The sequence below is a fragment of the Lampetra fluviatilis genome, chromosome 48 (assembly GCF_964198595.1).
Source record: "Lampetra fluviatilis chromosome 48, kcLamFluv1.1, whole genome shotgun sequence".
Lineage (NCBI taxonomy): Eukaryota > Metazoa > Chordata > Hyperoartia > Petromyzontiformes > Petromyzontidae > Lampetra > Lampetra fluviatilis.
Window position 1 is genome coordinate 5,174,007 of NC_136322.1, and position 19,980 is coordinate 5,193,986.

The 19,980-nt window shown below is 43.9% G+C and overlaps 1 pseudogene; it reads left to right on the forward strand.

Annotated features, from left to right (window-relative positions):
- Positions 1-744: 744 nt before the first annotated feature.
- Positions 745-19,980, forward strand: part of LOC144948134 (receptor-type tyrosine-protein phosphatase beta-like) — a 96,414-nt pseudogene continuing 77,178 nt past the window's right edge.

Here is a 19,980-nt window from a genome sequence, read left to right on the forward strand (position 1 = left end):
TATGTTACAAACCATTACTAATTGGCTGCATCCACTGGTGGCGGGTTAACGACACATTCATACGTACGCGATCTAACCCAAAACCAACCCTTCCATTTCGTACAATAATGTCCACAACTTGTGTAACATTCTCCAATTCCGGTCCATCGTTTTGCTGTCGTCTGTCGGTGACATCTCGGAGAAAACAGCAAGATCATCATCACGTGCTATGCAAAGTACACAACGAGGAAATCTGTTGCCCGTGTTGGCTCGCTTGCATGCTTGAGGCTCATTGATGTTTGGCGGTGCATTCCTCACTTGCGGGTTGTGTCCGGACCAATCTCATCATTACTCGCTACAGAGAACGCCTCCAGTTTGTCCACTTAACCCCTCGTCTGGCCAACGAAACGCACCTTTGAGCGAAATCGCTCTCACGACATACGTGGTGACATCTGGCTGGCGAGCAAACGGAAACAGGCAAGCTTATACCCATCAATTCGGTACCTGTAGTATATCATTTAAAAAATATATATTACTTTTTACTACATGTGTTGGCTCCACTTAAAATACCTGATGTTTGACAGAGGCAAAACTGGGCGTCTGGAGTGAGTCCACATTGCGGAACGTTTTTTTTAAACAAATATGAGAGAGTAGAAGGTAAAAAAAGAAGACTGATTAGTATGAAAGTCCTAGACCAAGGAGAAACATACCATAGCCAATTATCCAGTGGTCCTTCTTCCCTTCCAGCACCGGAAAAGCGTGGACATGGGCCGCTTGGCCCCGCCGTCCCGGCTTCTGTCCGGATCTTCGCAGCTGCTGCTGCTGATGCTGACCCTCGGCACGGTAAGTTGGACACTGCTTGTGGGGTATCGGGGCAAAGTGGCTGGAATATGATTCGTTTCATATGTTTGAGGCCGAATTCGGGGGCGGCGGGGGGGACTGAAACGGGATTTGATTTGGAGACAATAAGGGTCAGCCTCGGATGCCATAGTTTGCGTGACAGTTTGAGGATTTGTGGACTCTCGTCGTTTCGACTAACAAATAGGCATCCCTTTTAGTCGTTTGTTGGACGTTGAACTTCTGTCGCATCCGTGGGAGTCAACGAGGTGCTTATACCCTGGCTCTATCGGGAGAAGGCAGTACAGCAGCAAAGTATGTGGACTAATCTCCATTTGTTCCACACTCCCTACGATTCTACCTGTGGGTGGGTGTCAAAGAGCCGTACCCCCTGGCTCTGTCGGGAGAAGGCAGTATAGCAGCAAAGTATGTGGACTAATCTACATCTGTTCGTCACTCCTTAACCTTGTACCTGTGAGTGGGCATCGACGAGGTGATTATACTGCTGGCTGTCCCAGCAGTAGGCAGCGCAGCAAGTGTAGTACTCCTAATCTGGTTCCATCTGTACAGTGGGGGGGGGGGGGGGGATAGAGCGTTGCCCCCTCTCGCAAGGCGTGGTGGTTTTTTACAGGTGCTACGGTTTCCTCTTACCCCACGTGGATAACGACTCATTATCGTTAATAAGCACCATACTTCTTCCTTCAAAATAATATTCTGAAGCAGAAGATTAGTGCCCTGGACACAGCAGTCACGTTTGCAAATGCGATTTGCAAATATGATTCTTATAAGTGATTCAATCGTTTAATTTTAGCGTACAATTTAATTAAGCGACTGTGTGTTGTCTTGGTGTAGTCTCGGACTGTTTTTGCTATGGTTTAACTGCCTTACCAAGCTGGGAATGGATGCACTAAAGCAATTTGAACTTAAATATTTTTATTTTATTTAAAGGGCGCTGTGGTACAATACAAGCAGACTGCGATGGAATCACTGATCTTTCTGATATTAGCCAATCAAATGAAAGGGGAGTGTGTCACATAATCACTCTCCAGAACCAATGAATTAAATTCTTTATAGGCATCCACTGCTGGATGAATGCCTAAACTCCCTGAACCTCCCCCCTCTAAAACACCATCGGCATCATCAGCCAGGGTCTTTTCACTGCTGGATGAATGCCTCATTCTGCTACTCTAATGCGCCATGGACATAAGCATCCAGCGTCTCTCCACTGATGGATGAATACGTCACTCTGCTAGTGTGCTCCCCCACTATAATGCGCCAAAGCATCATCAGCCAGGGTCTCTCCACTTCTGGATGAATCCCTCACTCATCAGCCAGGGTCTCTACAATATTCTGCAATGTCATGGTATTGTTCGTTTGATATGATCTCCACCTGTCACATGTAGCTTAAACATGACTCTGAGACATGCATCTAAAGTTCCAGAAAACGACTAATATTTATATTGTTTATTAGGTCGGGTGTTAAAACTAATCCTGCTTCCATTACCGCCACATCTTCTCCATCACTCACCTTTGACTCGTTAGATAAAAAAACAGACTGGGTTGCCACAGCATCCACAGGCAATGCAGAGCAGTGTCTTGTGGGGACCAGCGGGAGCGGGCTGGGACCGAGTATCCAGCCCAGGCCGCTCTACCCTCACCAAACACTACCAAGCTGAGGCGTGTACACAATTAACATGGAGTAGTAGGAATTCGCGACCAATATTATCCACAATGAAGGGTTTTGCGTTATATCGCATACATATAAATGTCACGTTAAACCTGCCATTGTATGTTGATGAACTTTGAGCAGCCGATAATAGGTACTGCATATTCTCTGCATGATCTTAGATTAATATGTCGATCAACTGTGAATAACCCAAACCAATAATATATACAGTAAATGAACTGATTAACATGCTCCATTGTAACTTATGTAACTACTTTAACCCCTCTCTGGTCTTCGCCCCTGCTAAGCCCACAGTGGTGACATCACCTTAACTGATATATTTAAGACAGCTGAAAGGTAGTCCAGGTAGTCCTCTACTTACGATGGAGATGCGTTACGACGACCCCATCGTAAGTCAAAAATATCGTAAGTCGGACCATCGTAACTCGGGGAATATCTGTACTTGAATTGTAAATGTCGGTTTACACAACACACCGGTATTCTAAACTTGTAACTAATTGGCACGTTTTGTTGACGTGACAAACCTTACTAACTGGCTCTGTCAGGTGGTGGCAGGCTTAACAACACATTTATATTTATGCGATCTCACCCAAAAACATTTCTTAAGGTTGTACACAATTGTTTGGCATGTGTCATGATGGGTACTGCAAGATCCAATCATGTCCATCCAGTGTTTGCAGAGTTCTATTGTCTTCCGGTTGCTGAACGAATATATTATAAAGTGACACTCACTGCACACAAAGTGCTTGCCACAAATGAACCACAATACCTTGCTAATCTCAAGGATTATAAACCATTGCACGACCTCTGGTCATCTTCGTTGAGGCTATTGGCTAGCCATCGGACAAAAACGGTACCGCATCACACGCTTTCAGATGCGCTTCTGAGGCCGTCTGGAACGTTCTTCCTTACGATATTAGAAAACCACTAGAGCGATGCACTTTTGAATCTAGATTGAAAACGTATTTCTTTAGAACTGTTTTTTTCTGTAGTTTGTTGCCCTCTCGCACCTCCGATTAGCACGGTTGGCTTTTTACGGTGTGAAAGAAGTTAATCATACATACAAGACTGCCAGCTGAACATGGAGTGCTGGCCTCCCAGCTGAAGTTCATTGGAGCGGATGTGCTGTGCAGAAATGGAATCGGTGGACTGTGTGTGTCAGAATTGTGTAGGGCCATAGGCGGAGTAAAGTTCTGACTTTACGCCTTATGCATGTGGCTTTGTGGTTGTTTTTCTCTGCGGTGTGTGTTTGTCTTCATTTGCACTCACTGAAGTTTAATACAAACTTTTATACAAAATCAAGTTAAAGGAATAGACTAAATCGCGGCTATGATAAAATCGAACGTTAGCGTAACATAAACATCGATGTTTACATAAACATCGCACATTGAAACAGTAGTTTTATATATTTGAACCGCAAAATGTAATCTTACCCATATAAGTAATTTTTTTGTCTGTCTGTCTGTGCACACGCCTTGCAATGCTTTTAACTGAAAAACTGTCGTGTTGACGTTTTAACAAAGTACACAGCCATAACGCACAAAGCCCTCGGACGAAAAAGCGCTCTTTGTTTTTCCCCCTCCATGAAATGTAAACTAATTAAATCACATATTCTTAGGTTTTTTCGGTAAAGTCACGTAGATAAAAAATTAAAATTAATAAAAGTAAAATAAAAAGTCAATAAAAATCACGACGTTTTGGAGGCAACACAAGCTTCCGTCTTCAGGTGGAACCGTCACAGCACGATAGCTGTATCAAGTGAGAGAAATTCCAAGAAACAGTATTTGTATATATACTGGTTGAGGGTGGGAGGAGCCAAGGTAAGCACTGAATATTATTTTTGTGAGGTTCGGTGCGGCTGAAGGACGCTGTTAGGAATGAGCCTTTGTTGTGTAAACTAGGTGCGGATGATGTAAAGGTGCGTGTAAAAGGGACTAAGCCTTTTTGTTATGAAGAGATGATGTGGCTGAAATCGCTGCCAGGAAATGAGTCTTTGTTGTGTAGATGGTTGACTGAGCCTATTATTATGTAGAGGTGGTGCGGTTAAAATCGCTGCCAGGAAATGAGTCTTTGTTGTGTAGAATGGTTGACTGAGCCTATTGTTATGTAGAGGTGGTGCGGCTGAAATTGCTGCCAGGAATGCTTCAAATATGTGTAGTTAAATATTTTTGCATGGTTAATAACATCTTTCCAATGATTTCTAAGTTTGTACCCATCATCACGGTTGAAATTATGTCTGTGTTTGTAAATTTGGATGGCTTCGTGTACAAACCTTTGATGGTAGCCAGGAGGCTTGCAGAGCACCTTAGTCTCGTAAAAGACAATTTCATGAGAGCCCACAGCGTTGTAGCAATGATCGGCAACGGCGGAAGAATCAGTTTTGCCGTGTTTCAGATTTGACTTGTGCTCGCGGACACGATCAGAGATATGACGATTCGTTTCTCCAATGTAGCAATCACCACAACTGCAACTCAGTTTGTAGACTCCAGGGTATTGTAAGTCAGGAATGACATCTTTCACAGATGGAATTAGATCACGGATTTTATGTACTGTACTGAATCGGACTTGAATCTTATGTTTGTTTAGAATTTTGGAGATCTTTTTGGTCACGCCTGCTATGTATGGTAACGTGATAGTTTTGATCGGAGTTTAATGTGGCTGTTTCTGTATGGTGGGAGAAACAGCTTGGTGGATGGTGCGGTCAGAGTATCCGTTCATCCTGAGGGCCCGATGTACATGTCTTAATTCACTGGCCAGGTGGTGTTGGTCAGAAATGCCATGAGCTCTGTGGTATAGCGTTTTGATGAGATAATTCTTTTGAGATGGGTGGCTCTCATGAAATTGTCTTTTCCGAGACTAAGGTGCTCTGCAAGCCTCCTGGCTACCATCAAAGGTTTGTACACGAGGTCATCCAAATTTACAAACACAGACATAATTTCAACCGTGATGATGGGTACAAACTTAGTAATCATTGGAAAGATGTTATTAACCATGCAAAAAAGATTTAACTACACATATTTGGAGCATTCCTGGCAGCGATTTCAGCCGCACCACCTCTGCATAATGTCGGGGTCGCTGGCCCCCGAAGTCCCTCCGTGCTCCGGGCGTATGGCAGGGGCTCCGCCGTGCGCCGACCCCTCGCTGCTATGCGAGTAGCTGCTGCCGTCGCTGGGCTCATCGCCCGACGGCTCCCCTCCCTGGTCCGTCCCTCCGCGAGCTCGTGTGAGAGGCATAGCTCGCCGCCCGCTCTCGTTCACCTGCAAACGCTGCGTTATCTCTCCACGGATCACGCGTTGTTAAACGGCGGTCAGGGGTCGGAGGGCGAATGACGCTGCCCTAACGTACACAGCTCCCAGCGGCACTCACTCACCTGGCGAACCACTGTGTACACACGCTCACCCGCGCGCTCAGCTCCGCGCAGCGCTCACTCACGTGGCGAACCACTGTGTACACACGCTCACCCGCACGCTCAGCTCCGCGCAGCGCTCACTCACTTGGCGAACCACTGTGTACACACGCTCACCCGCGCGCTCAGCTCCGCGCAGCGCTCACTCACGTGGCGAACCACTGTGTACACACGCTCACCCGCACGCTCAGCTCCGCGCAGCGCTCACTCACCTGGCGAACCACTGTGTACACACTCTCACCCACACGCTCAGCTCCGCGCAGCGCTCACTCACGTGGCGAACCACTGTGTACACACGCTCACCCACACGCTCACACTGCTCGACAAGATCACGCGAGGCCACGCTTCGCTATTAATTATTTATTCTCTGCTACCTGGTAATTTAATGTTAAATCAGTGAGTCGACGAGGCTGGCCTGTTCCACTAAACCTGTACCTATTCCCTATCTATCGGCTATTATCCTACTTCACCTCCCCCCTCACTGTTTGGTGCCCACGGTGGTTCGCTGCTCCCTGTGCTAACAGCGCACCTCGATGCGTCGCACGGTCGTCCGGGTCGCTGGCTGGAGCTGCGGCGAGTCCTCTGGCGCTGGAGAAAAGAGAGCAATTTCCCCTTTGCGCCCCCTATTTATCCTCCCTACCTCAAATGGATGCGGCTCTGAACAATGGGCTCGCGACCCTCTGGCACGCGCACGGCGGTTCCGGGCGCTTTTGATATGCTAATCAGTGTGCGGCGTGCGCGGCGTAAATCCTAATTAATCCCTTACCCTCCCTAACAATGGGGCCTGCGCGCTCAGGCGCAACCATCCCAACCTTCCGTGACTATGCGCAAGAGCCCCTGCGGTCCTGCTACTCATGCTGTCCCGTCCTTCCCCTGCTTGCCTCGTCGACGCGTGGGGGGGGGGGGGGGTGTGTGTGGGGGATGCGCCTCAACCGCGGTGGCCGAATGCCCCACGCCGTGACCATACCATATTAAGGCTGGTCGCAGCGCCGCGGCGCAACGTAGCACGGGGGAGGTCGTCCAATTCCCTGATCGCCGGAAACCGTGAGAGTTAATCCCGATAAGGGTTTCTCAGATAAAAACCGGCCGATCAGGTGATCTCCCCTTCCAGCTCTATGGGTGGGGGAAAATGCGTGCGGGTGTGTTCATGTGAGGTGAGGTGAGGGGGACGCGGGGTTGGCTCCGTTGCTTGGTGGTGGCGAGGTCGGGGATTTGGGCGTCTGCCGAACGGCTTCGTGGCGGCGGCATCACAATAACAATAGGCTCAGTCAACCATTCTACACAACAAAGACTCATTTCCTGGTAGCGATTTAAGCCGCACCACCTCTACATAATAATAGGCTCAGTCAACCATTCTACACAACAAAGACTCATTTCCTGGCTGCGATTTCAGCCGCATCATCTCTACATAACAAAAAGGCTCAGTCCCTTTTACACGCACCTTTATATCATCCGCACCTAGTTTACACAACAAAGGCTCATTCCTAACAGCGTGCTTCAGCCGCACCGAACCTCACAAAAATAATATTCAGGGCCTACCTTGGCTCCTCCCACCCTTAACCAGTATATATATACACAAATACTGTTTGTTGGAATTTCTCTCACTTGATACAGCTATCGTGCTGTGACGGTTCCACCTGAAGACGGAAGCTTGTGTTGCCTCCGAAACGTCGTGATTTTTATTTATTTATTTTACTTTTATTAATTTAATTTTTTTACTTACGTGACTTTACCGAAAAAACCTAAGAATATGAATCCTTGCAGTCACGAAAGCTTCAAATCTAGAATTAATTAAATCACACTTTATAACTTTATATGATTACGCTGATCGCGGTGCCAAAGCACGCATCTGCGCATGCGCGGAAACGCTAACTCGCGGTTGCCCCCAGCAACGCACACGAGCTCGCTCAGCGGCGACGGGAGCGAGGTTCTCCTTCGCGTAAAAAAGGCGAATAAATAAGTAGCATTTAAAAATATTTTTTAAAAACACTCTTTAATGAAATGTACCGTACGAGTAATTGCAGAACTCCACGATTCCAGGAAGTGGCCCCGAAGCTTGCCATAACGTAAGGGACTGTGGTGATATACAGCCAACATGAGTTGAGAGTGGACAATTACCGTATTTTCCCGCATATAGCCCGCATAGATCCCGCAAAAATAGCGTTTGGTGTCAAATTGCAGATAGCCCGCACCTCCATATACCCCGCATGCATTAATATCTTTAACGTCATTACCGCAGATTAATTCCATCATATTAATACGAAGTTTACATTTGTAATGCATTCCACTATCAATTGTTAACATTAAAATCATAACGTGCACAAAGAAAACAACTAACCGAAAACGAGTGAACTTAAAACAGTAAATAAGTACCAAAAGTAAATATCCAATAAATAAGTAACACATAACTGGTAGATTAGTAAGTAGAGTTTTAGTACCTGTAGATTGCGCACTGCGCAGACAATAGCGGCACTACGGTAACGCCATTGCCTCGCCCCCCTCTCTCCCCCCCAGCTCTCCAGTCGCCAGTAAACAAAGTACGCCCACTTCAAACATTGTCGTTTTATTGTACAAACAATTCGAATAATTTAGAACGTGATAACATGTGCAATATTAGTGTGAGTGGTTTATTCAGCAGTGCTTTAGTCAAAGGTAAGTGTTGCTTAGTGGATAGTCCTACCATGAAAAAAATTAACGAGTTATGACATCTTCTTGGTTCTTTCGGTAAAGTCACGTAGAAGGGAAGTAATAAAATAATAAAAATAAAACATAATAAAACAATTCTCACGACGTTTCGGCCACAACGCAAGCAGCCGTCCTCAGGTGAAAACTAGGTCTGTCGAGGCGACAGCGTCGAGGCGACAGACGCTGTCCTCAGGTGAAAACTAGGTCTGTCGAGGCGACAGCGTCGAGGCGACAGACGCTGTCGCCTCGACAGACCTGGTTTTCACCTGAGGACGGCTGCTTGCGTTGTGGCCGAAACGTCGTGAGAATTGTTTTATTATGGTTTATTTTTATTATTTTATTACTTCCCTTCTACGTGACTTTACCGAAAGAACCAAGAAGATGAATCCCTGCAGTCACGAAAGCTTTAAATCGAAATTTGAGTTATGACATGTCACACGTGTAAAATATTTTTGGGATAGCCCGCACCTCCATATACTCTGCAGGGTCTTGTTTTGTTTGTAAAAAGTGGTATACCCCGCGGGTTATATGCGGGAAAATACGGTAGACCCAAGCCGAAACATAACATATGAAGCCGAAACATACGTATACCAAGTTTGCAGTCGATACGACATTGGGAAGTGGGTTAAAATTGAGTTACAAGATTTGAGGATACGACAACAACAGAGTGAGTTTATAAAAGCGTGTAAAATAATTAAAATACATGTTTTTTTTAAATGATAGAATAGAGTATTGTTATCAGTATGACATAAGTATACCAAGTTTGCAGTCGATACCACATTGGGAAGTGGGTAAAAATTGATTTACAAGATTTGAGGATACAACAGACAGTTAAATAAAAGCGTGCAAATAAACAAAAGCGTGTAAATAAAAATGAAAAAAGTGTACAGACACAGGAGCACAAAACTGAGGTAAATTCTGAACAGTGTGATGTCCTCTCCCCCCCCCAACCCCAATGATTGCAGTTAATCCTGTAGAGTCGGTAGATACTACTATAGAATCAGTAGATACTACTGTAATAAAGGACTCTGTCAGGCGATGTAAGTCTCCGTTCGTCCTTTATTCAGGTTTTTCACCTCCGCAACCCGCTGGCCTTCTCCTCGGACCAGCGTCGTCTCTCACGCGCCCCGCGCACTCTCTTCCTCCTCAGCTCTTCCACTCGTCCGTTCACCCCGCTGGTCCCGACAAGGGACCAGCGTCTCCTCTCGCGTGCCACGCACGCTCTGCTAGCCACTCCGCCAGCCCCGTGTGCCCCGCACACCCTGCTAGCCACTCCGCTAGCACACTCTGCAGCCACACCGCTGCTCCGTGTGCCCCGCACACTCTGCTAGCCACCCTGCTAGCCCCGTGTGCCCCGCACACTCTGCTGGCCACCCCACTGGCCCCGTGTGCCCCGCACACTCTGCTAGCTACCCCGCTAGCCCCATCAGCCACGCGGCTGATGGCGCGGCGGCCACCCAACGTGGTCCCGCCTCTTCACTCCATCGACTGGCCCTGATCTCTTCCGGGCTCCCTCCTATAACCTCTCTCCCACGTGACCCTGACTCCTCCCTTCCGGATCGTCACATCCGGCCTTCCCATTTACGCTCGCATTACAGTACTGTAGAGTTAGTAGATACTAATATAGTCAGTAGATACTACTGTAGAGCTAGTAGATATTACTATAGAATCAGTAGATACTACTGTTGAGTTAGTAGATACTACTATAGAGTCAGTAGATACTACTGTAGAGTTAGTAGATACTGCTATAGAGGCTGTAGATACTACTGTAGAGTTAGTAGATATTACTATAGAGTCAGTAGATACTACTGTTGAGTTTGTAGATACTGCTATAGAGGCTGTAGATATTACTGTAGAGTTAGTAGATATTTCAATAGAGTCGGTAGATACTATTATAGGCTCGGTAGAAACTACTACAGTTAGTACATACTATTGTAGAGTCACTAAATACTACTACAGACGATAGAGTTGGTACATACTACTGTGGAGTCGATAGATATGACTATAGAGTAAGTAGTTACTACTGTAGAGTCAGTAGAAACTACTTCAGTCAGTACATACTATTGTAGAGTCACTAGATACTATTACAGACGATAGAGTCGGTACATACTACTGTGGAGTCGATAGATGCGACTATAGAGTCAGTAGTTACTACTGTAAAGTCGGTAGATACTACTATAGAGTCAATATATACTACTGTAGAGTCGGTAGATACTACTACAGTCAGTAGAGGCTACTGTAGACTCAGTTGATACTATAGAGTCAATAGAAACTACTGTAGAGTCGGTATATACTACTTCAGTAAATATATACTACTGTAGACTCAGTAGATACAACTGTATAGTCAATAGATACTACGACAGTCAGTAGATGCGACTATAGAGTCAGTAGTTACTGCTATAGAGTCAGCAGATACCACTATATAATTAGTAGTTACTACTATAATCAGTAGACACTACTCTAGAGTACTAATATAGTCATTATATACTACTGTAGAGTCAGTAGATACTACTATAGAGTCGGTAGATACTACTATAGAGTCGGTAGATGCTACTATCGAGTCGGTATATGCTACTAGAGAGTCGGTGAATACTAATATAGTGTCAGCAGATACTATTATAGAGTTAGCAGTTACTACTATAGTCAGTGGATACTACTATACATTCAGTATATACTACTATAGAGTCGGTAGATACTACTGTAGAATCAGTAGATACTACTATAGAGTTAGTAGATACTACTGTAGAGTTAGTAGATACTGCTATAGAGGCTGTAGATACTACTGTAGAGTTAGTAGATACTACTATAGAGTCAGTAGATACTACTGTTGAGTTTGTAGATACTGCTATAGAGGCTGTAGATATTACTGTAGAGTTAGTAGATATTTCAATACAGTCGGTAGATACTATTATAGGCTCGGTTTAAACTACTACAGTTAGTACATACTATTGCAGAGTCACTAAATACTACTACAGACGATAGAGTCGGTACATACTACTGTGGAGTCGATAGATATGACTATAGAGTAAGTAGTTACTACTGTAGAGTCAGTAGAAACTACTTCAGTCAGTACATACTATTGTAGAGTCACTAGATACTATTACAGACGATAGAGTCGGTACATACTACTGTGGAGTCGATAGATTCGACTATAGAGTCAGTAGTTACTACTGTAAAGTCGGTAGATACTACTATAGAGTCAATATATACTACTGTAGAGTCGGTAGATACTACTACAGTCAGTAGAGACTAATGTAGACTCAGTTGATACTACTATAGAGTCAATAGATACTACTGTAGAGTCGGTATATACTACTTCAGTAAATATATACTACTGTAGACTCAGTAGATACAACTGTATAATCAGTAGATACTACGACAGTCAGTAGATGCGACTATAGAGTCAGTAGCTACTGCTATAGAGTCAGCAGATACCACTATATAATTAGTAGTTACTACTATAATCAGTAGACACCAGAGGTGGGACAAAGTCATTGTTATGCAAGTCCAAGTCGAGTCGCAAGTCATCAAATTCATGACTCGAGTCTGACTCGAGTCCAAGTCACATGACTCGAGTCCACATCTCATAGGTGGGACAAAGTCATTGTTATGCAAGTCCAAGTCGAGTCGCAAGTCATCAAATTCATGACTCGAGTCTGACTCGAGTCCAAGTCACATGACTCGAGTCCACACCTCTGGTAGACACTACTCTAGAGTACTAATATAGTCATTAGATACTACTGTAGAGTCAGTAGGTACTACTATAGAGTCGGTAGATACTACTATAGAGTCGGTAGATGCTACTATAGAGTCGGTATATGCTACTAGAGAGTTGGTGAATACTAATATAGTGTCAGCAGAGACTACTATAGAGTTAGCAGTTACTACTATAGTCAGTGGATACTACTTTACATTCAGTATATACTACTAGAGAGTCGGTAGATACTACTGTAGAATCAGTAGATACTACTACAGTCACTAGATACTATACAGTCAGTAGATCCTGCAATAGTCACTATATACTACTTTACTCAATAGATACGACTGTAAAGTCAGTAGATACAACTACAGAGTCAGCATATACTACAATAGAGTCAGTAGATACTGATATAGTCAATAGATACTACTATAGAGTCACTAGATACTACTGACTCTATTGTATATACAGGGGGGTAAAATATTTTTTTAGCGGGTGGGGGGGCGGTGTCTACAATTTTTTGAAACCTTTTAGATCAACTATTACCCCCAACTTTATATTACTTTTTAATTCAGCACTTCTGCAAGCTTCTTATAATTTTGCTGATGGACAAATGGACAGACTAATGGAATGCCGTTTTTTCACAATAGTACGTATGTATTATGTTTTTAATAAAAGGCACGTTTTGAAAAAGATTTTTCCCCCGCACAAAGCCGGGTACTTCCTGCTAGTTTAAGATAAAATCGTACAATTTCAGGTTAGCTGCCCAAGCAACTTTGGGCTGGGTGCTAGATCGACTCAGCAAAATTGATCACAAGAAGCCTCGATTCACGAGCCACAACGACAATATTTGGCCATTGACACGCCCCTTCGACTAACACCACGCCCACTTTATTCCATCTTTGGGCAAATCTCGGATCGGTAATTTCGTCGGGTATTCGACTTTATCGCTCTATTACAGCGCCACAGTCGTTTGGGTGGTGTGACATTATCTTCCTCTCCTGTCGGTTCAATTCCCACCCTGATGAAGTTATATTTGAAGTTTGAATTTTCTTCCCATGGTCATGTGGATTTTTTTCTCTGGGTCCTACGGTTTTTTCCTCCACTTTTATAAACATGCGTTTAGATTATTTAGATTATTGTGCTACTGTAAATGTCCATATGATAAGCCACTTCGTTGAGCTATCATTTCTGGATAGGTCGCTTTTGAAAAAGAAGCTAATAGCCCAGTGGTCTTTACCTGGTAAAATAAGAAAAAGTTCATTTTTATTTGTAAAAAAAATTCTAAGTTATTTGATTACCTCTACTATGCTTTACACTCCTATTGTGTTTTTTTGTATTGTTTGGTGTTGTAACATTCTGACCCGCCCCTACTGGACATCTGTGAAAAAGATCTGTAAAGTTTATTGGATTCATCCAGAATAAATTAATATTCTGATCTGATTCTGATATACGTAAGCCTTCCATGACGAAATATTGAGTCATAATTAGTTTATTTTGGGTTTTAGATTGGTCGCCATGTAGATATAACGCCAGTTTTTTTTACTTTAACCCTTCACCACCCGACATCTGTGAAAAAGAGCTTTATATTTCATCGGATTCGTCCAGTACACATAAATATTCTTATTCTGATTTGCAACACAGATTCATATCGCTCTCAGCACCATTTATTTCACTTTTAACGACGACCGCCCCATTCAATTCTCTGTTAGGTATATATGGTGAACTTATTTCACACCGTACATAGCCAACCGTGCTAACCGAGAGGTGCTTCATCGACTGCACTACAATACCACCACACTGTTCATGGTAATAACCTTACCACTGAACTCTCACCACTTTTAGAACCACTTTAGCCCTCCGAGTACAAAAGCACATTCCTTGAGAAACAAAAATGTATTGTAGAATTGGAAAAAAAAAATCTGACCTTAAAGTCCGCAGCCAGATCTGGAAGGATCACAATAAACCAAATTATTCAGCCTCAGACAGGTCCATATCTTGACTTAAAGCTTTCGTGACGGAATTCAAATTCTTTGGGTCTTTCAGTAAAGTCACGTAGATAAGTTCAAAGAAAAAAACTAAAAATAACAAAAAACTACGATGTTTCGATTGCAACACACGCGTTCGTCATCAGGAAGAAACCTATCTACGTGACTTTGCCGAAATACCCAAAGAATAGGTCCATACCTGATTTATTGTACTCTGCTCCCAGCACAAATGGTGCTCTGTGGCAGGGCGGGTGTGAAAGTGCTTCCCCCTGCTGTGTAAAAGAGAGATCGCTTGAAGAGATATCGGAAGTAGCTCGGTGGTATCTGTTGCCGTTGGCTGCTCTGACACGAAGAGTTGCACTGGTCTGCAAAGTTCTAATTAGATGCTTAATTGATAATAGTTTTTTTACCCTTTTATCTGGCAACAAAACTGACACCTTTTTTACAAGGAGTCATGTTTTCCTTGACCACAATACCTGCAGTCGGGTGTGGACCAATCAAGGACAGTGCATACATTATCAGAGTTATGTTATTTGTTTGCATTCCGACTGCAGGTATTGTGGTCAATGCAAACATGGCTCCTTATAAAAATAAAAGGTGTCAGTTTTGTTGCCAGATAAACGGGTAAAAAAACAATTATCAAATTGTGTTACTGGCAAATGAGGTTCCAATGGTGTAGATGCTTAATTGTTGTAACATGGTGCCGATGATAAACAATGGCAATAAATCTGATGGAAATTACAGTATTGTTCATAATCAATGTTTTTTGGGTGAGATCCCATAAGTATAAATGCGTCGTTAACCTCCCACCGCTTGACATAGCCAATTAGTAAAGTTTGACACTTACACAAAACGTGCCTATTAGTTACTACTTAAGCACACTGGTGTGTTGGAGGATAAATCCATAACATTTACAATTAGAGTACTGTGAAATTTCGTTGGTGATTACAGCATCGATGTGAATTTTTGCCAAACTATTGGTGAGTAAATTCGTGATTAACAAGCTGACGTTACAATGATGCATGCAAAATTTTAATTGTGCGGTTGTTGTTGTTGCCCTAGGTTGCAAGAGTTGCAAATGGTTGTCAGATATCAGGTAAGCCCTGCAACCATTGATTGCCCTGTAAAACATAGCCTCGCCATTTCCTGTGCTCACGGTCAGCGAAACAAAATACATTTTGGGGAAAACGCGGAGGAGGATCCTAGAAATGGAGATATACAGAGACACGTTCAGACAAGATGCTAGCCAAACAGATAGGACACACACACAGATAAAAGTTGCGAGCCAAACAGATAACATACACACAGACGAGCCAAAAAGATAGAACACAAACACAGACAATATGCTAGCCAAACAGATAGGACACGCACAGAGCAGTAGCGTAACTATAAGCGAAAAACTGTTTTTTATTTACCAGGTAAGGCCCATTGAGCTCTATCGCTCTTTTTCAGAAGTGACCTGGCTATCACAAATTATAGCTCAACGTGTAAATTTGAAGCAGCAGCAAAATACTCTAAATGTATTAATGTTGATCCTAAATGTGGAGGGAAAAACCGGAGGACCCAGTTGAAAAATACACACGCCCACGGGAAGAGGGAATACAAACTCCAAATATACAGGCGTCAGGGTCGGGATGAAACCCACGACCTCATAATAGCAGGTGAGGTAGCTAACATATCCTAGCCACCATGGCGCCTAGCGTGGGGGCAGGGGTCGCCTTGGCCCCCTGGTAGCCAAAGCTATGAGTTGGGGCCCTCTTGACAACCACAATGAGATTTTTTTTCGATAACAATGTCAATTGCGGTTTCAATATATTTTCATGAAAATGCTTTCACATTAGAACTCAGTTTCTGGGATATTTATTTCATTAGATGCGCGACAATTATATTGCAAAGAGGCACTACGGAGCTGCAGTGAATGTATTTTGCAAAAACGGAGCGCCCCTACGGCGTTAAATATTTGAGACCACGTGAGTATAATTACGATGTGGTTAGGACAAAAGGAGCTACGATATCGAATAGCCTCTATGTGTCACCGTGCGAAGAGACAATCACACTATTTGGGGCCCCACCTGATCGATTTCCGCACGCCCTGAGCTGATGTAGCTAATACGCCACTGACATGGAGACAATGAGAGAGGGAAGGAGATGGGCACACAGACGCAGAAACAAAGATTCCCCGTATTAACTTAACAAACTGTTGGGGAAAGTGCTGTTAGCGAGTAGCAGCGCCTATGAAGGCTGGAATGGCACATGATGGGGTCGGTGATGAGGCTATCATCGTACCCAGCCGCCTTTGAGACAGGCCTAGAGAGACAGGCATAGGGAAAACGAGACAGACAGACGCAGAGGGACAACAAGAGAATGTGTGAGAGATGAACACAGAGAGGGCAGGCAAAGAATGAAAACAGCAGACATGGGAATAATCGGAGGCAAAAAAGGGAGACAGAGGCACGCAGAGATAAACAGAGATAAAGAGACTATTGAGACCCTGAGAGATCCAGACGCAACTAGACAAGAACATGAGCACAAGAGAGAAACAAGGAGACCTGAAGACAAGAACACAGCGCGAGGATTCCTTAAATGGTGCGAGATGCAGTTTAACATTTTGAATGAACTCCTTGTATGTATGATGGAGGAAGCATTGCCTTCGTGAAAATGGAGTTGTCCTAAGGTTGTCGTGGTGTGGAAAACCATGAGATATCGTTTAAGGTAAGGTCCAAGATAAGTGTTTAATCGGTTTTGTTAAATTGTTCTATCGCGATTGGTATGCAAAGCATTTTTTTTATATAAAATAACAAACCAAATAAATTTAAGGTCCAAAGGAATATGTATTATTTGTGCTTTGCAAAATGTTCGCGGTTTTATGTGATAATTGATTAACTTGATTATAAATTGTGTAACTGACAACATCTGCGTCATCGATTGTAAAGATCAAAGGTTTGTCTCCTCATTGCTGACGTCGAACTGAGGTTGAACTTTAAATATCAGAAATTTATACTTAAAACTTTCGTGACTGCAGGAATTCATGTTCTTGGTTCTTTTGATAAAGTCACATAGATAGAAAAAATATAATAGTAAAATAAAATAAAAAAATTAAATAAATTGAAAATAATAAAAAGAAAAAACCCATGACGTTTCGATCGCAACACGAGCGTTTTTTTCTCTTCGCCTGATGCAGACCGCTTGTGTTGCGATCGAAACATCGTGGGTTTTTTGCTTGTATTATTTTTTATTTATTTTTTATTTTATAATTTTTATTTTCTATCTACGTGACTTTTCCGAAAGAACCAAGAAAATGTCAATGGCATCAAACAAACGATGCACATTTAATTGAATATTTGTGAACAACTCATGCAATGCTGATCGTCGTATTGTTGAAATGTATTAACCTAACACGCTGGTTTCCGCAGTCAATACGATTTATCATGTATTTTTGGAGTGGGCCATGCAATTACCTGACCAAACTTGTGTCGTAAAAGCCGTCCACCACCCAACGCGGACCATTAATTTTTTTTTGTCGCATGTTGTATAAGCATTTTAACGAGTGGGTTCTTTGCCGGTTCGCTGATGTAACCAGAAAAATCAGCCGGTTTCAGGAATTGTGGAAACGGCCTAATGATGGTGGCTGTAACTATCAGCGAATCAGCGAACAATATCCAATAGTGAAATATTGCGACATTGGCTCTCCAAAGCACCGGTAATCACGAGGCAACTTCATTAAATTGGCCGTGTCGGTTGGAGGAGGGTTCACGGACGCAACATGTTATTCAGGCGACGATAAATCAATTACGATCCCTGACGCCCACTGCTGGCTGAGGACAGCTGGCCAGAACTTGTTAAAAATTGGTTACAGTTCGTTCGTTTCTCAGTCCGCTTGTCGTGGTGAGGGTCGTGGCGGTAGCGTCTTGAGTAGTAGCGGCCCAGACTTCCCTTTCCCTGGCGACATACTTCAGCACTACTATACACTGCATTACTATACACTACTATACACTGCACTACGATACACTACTATACGATACACTACTATACACTACTATACACATACTCTAGCTCTTCCTGGGGAATTCACAGGCGTTCCCAGGCCAGCAGATCGACGTAGTCCCACCAGCGTGTCTTGGGCCGGCCCCGGGGTTACAGTGAGTTTTTTTTCATTTCCGGCCATGAATATCCGTTTGACAGTGATAGCTCTATCTCCGACCCTTTCACCAATCAAAAATCATCAGACTTTATTTATACTGGAGGAATTCATTGAGCAATTGATTTATTTTTCACATGCCTGTGACACAGGGGTGGTGGGCTTTAAGTAGCAGAGGACTGACACAATACTGTTATTTGTCATTGTTATTGCTTTGTTAATTAAGATACTTGTGCATTCATTATAACTGAAGAAGTGCAGGTGAGTGCCAGGAGTGAAACAACGATCACAGTCACGTGGACGGAGGTCGGCGTGGACGCCACCAGCTACGTCTTACAATTAACCGACCGAATCATACTCACATTCTCGTCCTTCACTGTCTATGGGAGTGCCTCCAACTTCACATTCACGGGGCTGGTGCCTAACAGATACTACAGCATTGCCATAACTGTCAACTGCACTGGCGAAAGCTACGTCTCATCCACCGTAGACGACAGCACATGTGAGTGACCTGCTGCGAGATGGCACCGCGATAGAGAGTTTTAATTTTCTTATCACAATTTGTAAAACAAAAGTTTTTCTGGCTGGATGGCTGGCTAGCTGGCAGGGTGGGGGTGGGGGGACATACAGATGGTTACGTACAAAGGATGTGCCGGTTGCTATATATAAAGAAAACATTTTCCCTCCCCACCCAGCCCCTCCCCACCCAGCCCCTTTCTCCCCAACCAGCCCCTCCCTGCACGACGGACGGACACAATAATCCCCTGTGGGCTGGTGGAACCAGGTCGTTCCTACCAGTATAAATGTCGGATTCTGACTTCTCATAAGGAGCGTGCAACCTAGATCCCTCGCATGCGCAGTTTACAGTAGGGTTCGCGCTCCTATGATAATCTAATGCTGCCGCTGATCTGTCAGGAGGCGGAGCTCAGACGGTAATGCGAGTGATGGGGAGCGGCTGTAAATACAGATGAAGCTTCGCTCGCTTGCCCACCGCTTCCTGTTATGCGGCCCGGTTCCTAATAGGCCGCGGACCACTACCGGTCCGCGACCCGGGGGTTGGGGACCCCTGCGCTACACTACCGCCACACACGCATACACAGCTGTCTGAACATCATACGGCCGGAACCCTGCTGTTAGAAGTGTAGTGTTTCGATTTAAAGCTTTCGTGACTGCAGGGATTCATCTTCTTGGTTCTTTCGGTAAAGTCACGTAGAAGGGAAGTAATAAAATAATAAAAATAAAACATAATAAAACAATTCTCACGACGTTTCGGCCACAACGCAAGCAGCCGTCCTCAGGCGAAGAATGAGACATTATCAAGCTAGGAGCTTATATAGGTGTAGCGAGGAGGAGCGCCTTAACAAAAGAATGTGCATATTAAGAGGAATTTAGCATACCAATGGGCAATGCGTAGGAGGTGGGCGGAGGGGTTTCAAAGTCCCATTATGCCCATGCATTATGCAGGATCAACAGCACCACGGGGGGGCGCAAGGAACAGCATTAATAAACGAAAGGAATGTTAATGATATGTAGCTGCATTTACCAAACAACCATGTAGAAAAC